The 9,429-nt window shown below is 29.1% G+C and overlaps 1 pseudogene; it reads left to right on the top strand.

The window, feature by feature from the left end:
- Positions 1-1,304: 1,304 nt before the first annotated feature.
- Positions 1,305-9,046, top strand: LOC143220705 (putative Rho GTPase-activating protein CG5521; annotated as a pseudogene).
- Positions 9,047-9,429: the final 383 nt, after the last annotated feature.

Below are 9,429 nucleotides of genomic sequence, written 5' to 3'. Positions count from 1 at the left end.
AATTAATATGCATGAACGATACATGATATAGAAGATTTCTTCTATAGTTAATTCACATTAGTGTTATTATGTGATTTTTCGTCGAAAGTTTCCATGTCATTTAATAACACCTCGTATGACTCTTTTATCGTTTCACAAACTTCTGGACTCCTATTGAGAATTTATATACTAATAATTTTTAACATTAATCAAGTTAGTCGTCTACATAATTGGAGTACTTACATATAATTAGAGTGTTTAGAACAAAGTTTGCATTCTTCACCAGTTGCAAGTGCCACTTTATCTATTCCATGCTCTTGAAAGAGCTTGAACTTATTGTACCATTTTCTCTTACCATTTTAAAGGTTCCTAATCTTCTTTTGTTGCCGCTTCTTTTTCTGTAAATTTTCATTACATTTCACATTTCTGGCTACAGAAATTAGTTACATATATGTTAAATATCGAACACTGTAATATAACCAGTATTGCTTGAAATATTTAATCTATTATATTTTTAATATCCTTACCATCATTTCTATCTTACAAATTAGTTTACAACATGATGCAAGATGCAACATGATTATACCTGACGTTACAACGTAAGGTTCAAGGGGCTTTGTTTCTTCTACAAATTTCCAAAAATTTTTTACTTTAATTCGTTGACTGTAACTTATACTTTTATTGAATGCCAGTTCTATACAAACTTTATCACTTTGCATTATTCTGTTTAAATATACCGCCAATTTCTTCTACGTACGAAGATGTCACTTGCGATTATAATAAGTTACTAGCTTAAGTGCAAACATGTGAATGGGATATCTAGTGACATTTAGTATATCATTTGTAATTATGTCGATAATGACTTGTGAGTAATTTAAGAGATTTTAAAGATTAAATTTATATTTTATATAATATTATAATAAACATTTTAGTAAAAATCGATTAATATATTAAAAAATAAGGTACTATAGCAGCAATAAATGATATTACCATCATAAAACAGATCAAGAGCGCCAGGTTTAAAAAAAATTTTGTTTCGACATTCTGCAAGTAAAGGTGCATCCACAAAAAATTTAATTAGTAAGTGGCTTATTCAATGAAAGAACTATAATAAGTTACTACGAGAAGATATGATCGGCTGTATGAGTACATCTTTGCGTGGGTAGAAAATTAAGAGAAAAGGAAAGATGATTATGACAGGTTATAAGCAGTGCGCGCCGAGAATGTCAAGATGGCTGCCACGTACATTTGATCGGAGGTGTGTGCGGTCGTGAAATTTGACGCCGAACTGTGGTAAAAGTGGCTGTCCTTTTCGAGTTCTTGACATGGTGACAGTGCGAAGTTAGTCTGTATTTCATTCTCTAAAATTGTTATACACAATAATAGGAAAATTAAATGTATAATTCTAATATATAAATGAATATTAATTTTTACTATTAATTATGGAAAGATATAAAAGAAATTTATACTTCATTGTGTTTAAAAAAATATCAATAAATTATTATCATTCAATGTCATTATATGGTCTCTTAAAAAGAGAATAATTAGTTTGTTTGCAATTATAATGTTGTGGTATAGTGTCAAGTAGTAGTATCTAATCACCAAACCATGTGACCACAGTAACCAACCTACAGTGGCCTCCAATTTCAGCTAATGTTACATTATTATTATACATAGTACTATATACTTAAATGTATAATCATCGTCAATCAATGAAAAATCTTGCAGCTTATTTATGAACTAGAATGGTATTGAGGATATATAATTGGTTATTAGAAAAAGAATTAGGCATCATGTAAAATATTATTTTATTTCTTATAATTTTAAAATTTTTTATGCATAATTTTGTAACTGTATCATGTTAAAAGTAAATATTTATTTCAATTTAAAGGAACTTTAAAAATCTTTTATTGTTCTTGTACAAATTGTATATAGTATTATTCTTTTTATAGAATGAAGTGAATAAAATTATATTTTCTTGTTATTTTATAGTTATATTCATAAGTATAAGAATGATATTTACAGTGGTCATATGGGAATACAGCAGGAAGAGAGTTCTACTATATAAGTACAAGTATACAAGACTAGGCATGATGTAATAAGGACTCTACAGTTCTCCCTGTAAACCAAACCTTTGATAAAAGAAAAGTAATTGTAGTTTCTGATAATATAATAAATACTTATTAATTAGAAATTAAAATAATTATTGGTTTGTAATATTAATGTTAATGAAGATAAGTTAAAGAATATTCTTATGAATTTTATAATTAATTTATAGATAGAATATTTATAGAAATAGTATATTCATTTTTTAATTAAGTAATGTTTTTTTTTATTGAATTAAATAGTTATGATATTATTTTATAGAAAATGTGGACATTGATGAAGCCAAGGGATTTTTCGAAGGCAACTTCAGTCATATCTGTATTTATTCTGTATGATTGCTTTGTGCCAGCTGAGACAAATCTACGGCGAGGTAAAGATATTTAAAGTCATATATGTATATTTCATATTTTATCAATCATACATTTTAACTGCCTTGCATAAAGATATAGATGAGACTGCAAGTTTTGTTAATGAAACTACATATACAGTTTTATTTATGGAACTATGACTACATTAAATATATTAACATTATAATTATGTATAATACTTGCAAAATGTTAATATTATCATTGCAATCTGAGTTCCATTAATCTGATCATTACATCTGATTGTACAAGTATAATATCATTATGATTAGTATGTACCTAAAACTTCTTAAAACTGATGCTTTTTTCTTTATTTTTTATTCATTCATAACATATTAAATAAATGTTACGTGGCTAAAAATTATATATATATATATATATATATATATATATATATATATATATATATATATATTTAACAAATACTTATTTTTGTAGTGCATAAAGCACATAGGGAGGAACTGGAACAGGTGTTGCAACTCTTAGAAAGAGTTTTAACACTTCTCCCTGAACTTTTTAATAGAAGATGGCAGTGTCATAGTTTCGCAAGAATTTTTCAAAAACCTTTACATCCTGGTAATAGTTGGAAACTACGAAGAAAAGCTATAAGGTACACACAAATATATATGTAATGATGTCATTACATAAAATATTTTGTATATATATGTAATGTATTCTAAATTAACTATAGATATTTTATTTTGGGGTATCAAGCACTTGGCGAAAATGCTTCTGATCATATCCACCTAATATTTGCAAACCTGATACCAGAGTTCCCACCCCAACAACCATCTCCTTATATGTCTGAACATAAAATAGATGGAAAGGAGGATAAACTTATAAAAGTTATTGCTTGTGATGATAAAGATAAGAAGGAATTTTATGATAATGCCTCTCGATAATGAAAAGCCTCTTGATAATGAGACTGTTCAATTTTAGTAGCATTACTTGAATTTATGGTTACTCAGGTATATCTACATACTTTGAGACAATATAATTATATAGTATTAAAAAAAAAGTAAAGAAATTTTCATTTAATTTATTTACAGGTTTTAAAGATAGAATGAAGAGATAAATCTTCTCGACAGCACAAGACTTTTCAATTTTTATTAGAACCTTTTAAAGCTACGTACTTTCGTCATATTTGTCCTGAATTTGACGATAATTTTCCGTTGTATAAACCAAACTTAAAATTGTCTACGATGCGTAAACCAATGAATCAGAGTCAGGATAACTATGTATTATGCAAAGTTGTTTTGATTAAGTAGATTGCTAGTTTTACCCATATTGCTAGAAAAGATGCTCGTGTCACACACCTTCACATAGGTATTTTAATATTAGTATTTTAATATTATATATCAGTTTTATGTAACTTATGATATAAAATTTTCTGTTTTAGCACAACTCCAAATGTAGAAACTACAGAGTCAGAACTTCGTCGTGTTTCGGTCACTCAAAGTGCCGCTGGCTGAATTTTACTATCTCCTGAATCAACTGCGCCTCAGCAAGAGAATCAAAATCAAGAAGACAGTACTGTTTCAACAGTTTACTTTTGTTAGAGAAGTGCTACATGGAAACAGAGATAACGTGAATTTTGTACATGAATTGTATAGACAAACATTTTTGCTAGACTTTAATCATGTTGGTGCTATAAGAAAGGCTATAGCTATTTATAAAGATTGGATTCAGATGAATGTACAATTGTTATTTATAATTTTTTAATGTTAGAGTAATATGAAAAAAATGTTCACTTGCTTTTGCATTTTTTGTTAGGAACTACCACCATTTATATTAGAACCATTGGGTAGTCACAAGGAAAGAGATTTAGAAGAGAATTTGAAGAAAGTCATCAATGATATCGATAAAAGTCTTTCTGAAAGCTATTGTCAAACAAAATTAAAAGAATGATTCTTACCTGGGTGCTGTACACAGAGAAAATTTATTTATAGGGGCGGGACTACAAAACGTTCTACAAGTGTTCATCACACAAGCTTCTAATGTCTTTTTCTTAGAAAATTCTGGACTGAATGCGTCGCTGATATTACTTGAAGAACAAACTGATAGTTGTAAAAGAGTTCTAAACGTATATCCATATGTTGCAATAAATTCTCGACTAGAACCAGGAACCTGGGAACAATTACTTAGGTACATATGATTTAGACATCATATTTTTGCAATTAAATTATTTCGTAAATTTATAATAATTTTTTAATTTATTTTCTAGGGCATTACTATAAATAACGTCACTTGTTTTAAACGAAAAATCTTCTCGTCGCAAGATTCAAGAGAGTATTGGTGGTAAACTTGCCCCTGCCATATTTCAGACTTTAATTCTTACATGGATTACAGCCAATTTAAATGTTGTTATTTCTACCCAATTATGGGATCAGTTTCTGGAAGTACTGACATCTTTAACGCAATGGGAAGAATTAATTCGGGAATGGGCAGTAAGTTGAGTTAAAATTCATGTAAAATAATAAAAGAATTTAATATTAATATTTCTCAATATTTGGTATTATTTTATAGAAAACATTGGATACCTTAACAAGGGTACTTGCTAGACGCGTATACAACTTGGATTAAAACGATTTACCGTTAAATAGTCTAAGTGAGCAATAAACTAAAAAATGTCGTGGTGTTGGAAATCGAGCGGCTTCCACCGGAAGTGTTCAACCACCGCGCAAAGGAAGTGTTGAGCAAGATAATAATACTGTATCTAAAGAAAGTATTTCGGGTAAGCTATATTAAAGTGGTTATCTATTTTATACTTTTAATTTATAATTGTTTTTTTAAATAAAATATTTATTGTAAATTAGATCACCCAGTGCGATACTTACGAAAGGTACGACCGCTTCCTCGTAGTGCAAGCGATAACACGATACACAATGGAAAAGCACGCAGGAAATTTCACAAGGATCGTACACATGCCGTACACAGTGGTATCCCTGGTAAGTGGCCTATCAAGCATTAAATTCTAAGTTTATCTTTTTTTACATTATATTTTAACAAGCTATATCATTTAGTAATATTATCTACGTTCTTACTTCTTGCTTTAATGCTAATACCAGTTTAAAAATAACTAATTTGGCATTGACCAAATATTTATCCCTCTTCTTACATCTATCATTAGTCACGTATTATATATCTCATTAACGCGATCCTTTTCATTCGTGTTTTCTTCTAATTTTTGATGATAAAAAACTCTTCAAATAGATTCGATATTTCTCCGAGTGGTTGTAGCTTATTTGTGTATTAAGTGTAAACAATTTTCCACACCCGCAGTATTCCTTCTATCGATAGAACAAGGTATGACACAGCTATTGTCAAATGGTGCTATTTCAACGTCAGCAGCTGGTCGCAAAATGTTACCGAACGGGCGAGCTAAATCTTTGAGTAGCATTGTTATAGTCGATAGCGAACCACCATCTCCGCGTTGTCCTTCTCCGATACCAAGCAGTGGAGACAGCCCGATACAAATAGAAAACATTGATGGTAGTAGTATCGGTAAGTATATCGTTTACCGCTATTTAACATCTGCCTCAAAATAAAAGATCATTTTTCATTGCATAACAAAGTGTGAAGATTTTTATAATTTAAAAAATTTTTAATATTTATTTTTTTATCTCTTGTACAAAAAAATCACAAACATAAAACTAACAGTGGAATACTTTATTACTTTGATAATGATAATAATTCATTGTTCCATTCAATATGCTTTGCTTATCTTTTCACGAATTAACGGAATTATTTATATAAGAAATATTTTCTATTTATAGCCCAGAGTTTAATATAGGTATAAACTATATTTTTGTAAATTGCATATTTCAAATATGCATAATACAATGCGTTTGTATTCAATTTTGAATGAATTTTGAGTTCAGTATAAATTAATGAAGAAATTCCTTAGAAGTACTTTGATTTTATAAATAGCTTTTATTTTTCTTTTATATAATTTTAGTTATATTTTTAATGTATTATTAATTTATAGACATAAACGATGCATTCGAGAGACGATCTGTTATGGCCGGTGGTGGTGTTCGTGGATGGCTACCTGATGTTGCAGTCGTATTATAGCGTCGTATGTTATCAGCATTGGAGATGTAAATAATATTCAAGATCTTACCCTTCATGGTCAAGTCATGGATTACCTTGTCTAACTTACACGCACACTTATAAAAGTATGATGACTTATATAATTTTATATTTATAATAATATTTTATATTATTATCATTTTCATATTATTTAGATTCGTTTGAATTAAGGCGTATCTGGAGACAATCAAGCAACTCCACCAGCTCCTGAACTTATGCCTCCATTGACAGCTATTGCTCCATGGTGTTTCAAGGTTAATATTAATTTATTTTTTTGTATTATTTAGTAACATTATTAAGACATTATTAAAATATTTTATAATCGTACTTTTATCATACTTTTAGGCAATACAACTTCCTAGTCAATACGAAGTTGGTAAATTTGCAGCATATCATTTCATCTGTCTTTTAGCAATTCAACCACAAGACATTAATTTACCAAAACAGCACTTAACTCTCTTTGACCGTTCGGTCCACAATGGTATCGTTAGTAATGATAGTAAAATGTTATATGTATTGGTTAGGTATACTGGTCCTCGGTTGTTCACTTTGAATCTTCTGAGATCTAGTCTTTTAATCTTGGATTATATTTACGCTGCTAATGTAATATCAAGCAGTCAAGATATTGAGGTATTATGAAAATTTTATTCTTTAAAATTATTAATTTTATTCTTTTATTAAACTATAAATTATAATCTCGTAAACAATATTTTGATAGGCACCAAGGACTGAAGCTGTTTCAATAATTGGTTCCTTATTGTCATTACTAGCCACGACAGTTAAATTACCTGTATTTCAGCCAAATGCATCAGATATCGCGACTATGACATGTCCAGATGCAAAGGTATCAAGATACAACAGATAATTGTTGTAGTCTGTTGTTTATAACTGACAGAAGATATCTTGATGTAAACTATTTTATTTTAGGAGTATATGATCACAATCCTTTTAAGCAGTTGTAGGCAAGAACCAACCGGTATTGCAAGATGTGTAGCTCTCTCAAGCATTGCTATGTTTGTATACAGAGAGTTATGTTACAAAAATCAGCATCCAAGAATCCCAGAAGCAGTGACTGCTCTCCTTTTGGCACTTAAAGTAAGTCTATCAAATTTATTATGGGTAGACGGTTTTAGGGGAAGAACCATTTTTGTGTCAATTTTCTCTGACGTGTAAGGTAGTTTGAATGTTATAAAATATGCATAACTATCTTATAATTGTTTAATATTTTTTTTATCTGGGTTACAATGTTTAGTTAAGTAGTGAACACTGTGTAATGTATTGTTCATAGTAGTAGATATGTAATAATAGTAGTGAGAAATTCAGTGTTTCTTCCACTGAGTTTGACTGATAGCGGCTGCAAGGGATAGAGCATCGCAGATCTGGTTTCTGTTATCCACTAATGGTCCAGGTAGTTTTTCTTAGATCAACTAACTTGTGCTGATTCCTCATTATGTATTGTAACAGTATTTACCTATCAACTGATGTCTACATGTCTGTTTAAGGGTGTCATCAACATTGCATGGTGTATTGCACGATTGTGTGTGTAAAACGTCGTATGATATTTTAGTGTTTTTAATTTTATTATCTTTTATATATTATAATCGTTCATAAATATAGACAATCGAACTTTTCACTACCATTCTTTCTCAATGTATCTTAAATGTATCTTAAAAGTAATTAAGTTTTTTAATTGTTTGAATCAATTTGAGAAAGAGAATTTTAACATTAGAAAATGAACACCACTTTATATATATGTTAGTCATTAACTGTTCCTTCCATAATACTAATTAAGGTGGAAAAAATTTGAAAGAGATGTCCATAATGTTTTAATTAACAATTTTCGTTTTTTACTCTATAGGCTAGCCAGGCTACTGTTGCTCAAGTGGCATGTGATTCTCTTCTATTACTATGTGATAAAGCGGACACATTGTTAGTGCTGTATCCAAATGTGCCCTGTAAAATAATTCAAGTAAGTTTTACATAAAAGAACTGTCTTGAAATTTAATTGGCAAATATACAATTATTTTATTCACGTATTTTAGATTTTATCAGAAACACTTGGATATATTGACTACTCGAGAAAGATGTGGTTCTTTGACAATATCAATGTTATTTTGTTTGGGTGAATGGGCTATGCATGTTGGGCCATCCGTTTTATTACATTTACTGCAAGGAAAATCTCTCTTAACGACTTTATTTACAGTTAGTAGTATAATAAAAGCATGTGTGTAAGTTCAAATATATAAATTAGAATTTAAGCAGTCAACATTTAAAATTGTATTTTTTTTAGAAATTTAAAATATATAATCATTTCTTAAAAAATATAAAAAAATACTACAGGTTTGGATATCCTAATACAAGATAAAATTGATTAAGATATATTACAAACAAACAAAAGTCATGAAGATGATCTTGATATTACTTTGGATAATTTAGCTGACGAAGTTTGTACAAAATCTCCTCGCCGAGGCAATATTCAGTCTGTTCAGATAGCAGCAAAGATGGTAGGATATTGTTAATATATTTTTCTCCTAAACACAATTTTCAAATTTAATTTCTTTTTTTTTAGGTAACGATGTAAGTGCTTAAAGAATGCAGTAAATTCAGATGAGTTAACATTTTTAAGAAGAAAAAGAAAGAATCTTTAACAGTGGACGTTGAACGTCCAATTAGTCTTAGCGTTTTCTGTTTTCCGTCCTTAGGTTTAATTTTTATATTTAATGTACAGATCGTTGTTTATTTGTTGCAACGTGAATATTAATTTATTGTAACGTAAATATATAAAAAAATTTAATGGATCATAGGTAATGCAATAGCAATTAGATATTCGTTATATACACTAATTAGTATCACATGACAGCTATTTCCATTGTACAGTACTTTCATA

This window comes from Lasioglossum baleicum, unplaced genomic scaffold (assembly GCF_051020765.1).
Source record: "Lasioglossum baleicum unplaced genomic scaffold, iyLasBale1 scaffold1452, whole genome shotgun sequence".
In the NCBI taxonomy this organism is placed as follows: Eukaryota; Metazoa; Arthropoda; class Insecta; order Hymenoptera; family Halictidae; genus Lasioglossum; species Lasioglossum baleicum.
This window is presented reverse-complemented; position numbering and strand designations above follow the sequence as displayed.